Raw genomic sequence first — 1,933 nt, forward strand, 5'->3', positions numbered from 1 at the left:
AAGGCATTTCATTGACCTGCTCATCAGTAGATTCCACATATGTATCAGAGGAATAAAGTTTTGTTAAAAAAACAAAAAAGCTTGAGCCTACAGTAGTATCTCCTGCTAAGGCTGCTTTCTTGAAGTTACCACTTAAAGTTGATGTTGCTTCAATTAGGAATGAAGAGGGAGTTGAGTTTGTCAATTCTGGAAGTTCCTTTGATAACATACAAATAAATTAGAAAAAAAGTGAGGAAAAAATTGACATTAATTTTTTAGGTTATTTTCTTGGGCAATATAAAAAAAAGTCTCTCTGAAACACACTCACAAAGTAAATTCCAGGCCACTAATTCCCCCTTTCCATAAATATTGTGTCCTAAACCAACTGCATATATGAAAATAAAAATATAACAAAATAGAGATTTTTGCTGGTTATATGCATCTATAACTAGTATCCAGAAATTATTATTCATAGTTTTCTTATTAAAGCATAGTAAATGTATTCAATTTCTAAAATATTTTCTCCATTCCTTTTTATTTCATTTTTTAAATACTATACCATTCTGGTTTGCTAATGCTGCCATTTTGCAAAACACCAGAAATGGATTGGCTTTTATAAAGGGGGTTTATTTGGTTACAGAATTACAGTTTTAAGGCCATAAAGTGTCCAAGGTAAGGCATCAACGATAGGGTACCTTCACTGGAGAAAGGCCATTGGTGTCTGGAAAGCCTCAGTTATCTGGGAAGGCATGTGGTTGGCATCTGCTTGCTCCCAGGTTGCATTTCAAAGTGGCATCAGCTTTCAGTGGTGTCTTCAAAATGTCTCTCTGCTGCAGCTCTTCCTCAGTTGCTCTCCAAAATGTCACTCACAGGTGCTCTGAGTTCCTTCTGTTTGTCAGCTTTTTATATGGCTCCAGTGATTTAATTCAGACCCACCCTCAATGGGTGAGGTAACACCTCCATGGAAATTATTCAATCAGAGGTCTTGCCCACAGTTGATTGAGTCACATCTCCATGGAAACACTCAATCAATAGGTTCCAACCCAATCAGCACTAATACGTCTGCCCAACAAGATTGTATCAAAGAACTTGGTGTCTTCGGAGACATAATACATCCAAACCAGCACATATCCAAAATGATTTTATTACATTTAAGTGGCCTCTGTAAGAAGTCAAAATGGGAAAAGGGGACTTCATCAAGTATCCTTTGTCACATAGAAAATCACACTCTTGTCCTCAAATATAATAGCAGTGTAATGAAATTCAGTTCATTCTTCACCTTAAAGGAGTAATAGCAAGGTCTAGAACAATAAACATAAGCACACGTAAAAATGTGGTCCAATAGTGTTTTTTTTCCAATCAGTTCATTTCAGCAAGGAGATTGGTATTACCATTTTCTCTCTAATTTCTAAATAAATAATATGCAAATGCTATATGAAGTTTATTGTAATTTTTATCTTACTGAGAAAAAGATCATCTTAACTTAGTTACCTGAAATTGTTCTTACTCTTGTTATTATTATTTTTATTGTTATCATCATTCTGTTATCACTTCTTTGCTCAATATATTGTGGAATTGACAGTAAATTTGTGTATATTTGTCAGACATCAGAAGACTAATCTGTGCTTTAACTGTGTTGACTGAGTTGTAAACAATAAATGTCACAAAATGTTTACCAAATATAAACTATTTTTATGGACTTTCCTATGTGAGCATTCTTTGAAAGGAGAATAAAACATAGCACTTAGAGAATTTAAGTTCTATCTGGAGACAATACATTTTTTTAAAAAGTGTACATCCAGAAATAGTTGCCAAATGAGATAACATATCTGTGAATTGGTATTTAGCATAGAAGAAGTTTACAAAGAAAAACTACTTTAGATAAATGGATATTCTAGCATAGGTAGATTAAGAACAGCTTTACATATTTTGCCATCCTCATCCACTAATTGAC

Source organism: Choloepus didactylus, chromosome 12 (genome assembly GCF_015220235.1).
Source record: "Choloepus didactylus isolate mChoDid1 chromosome 12, mChoDid1.pri, whole genome shotgun sequence".
Lineage (NCBI taxonomy): Eukaryota > Metazoa > Chordata > Mammalia > Pilosa > Megalonychidae > Choloepus > Choloepus didactylus.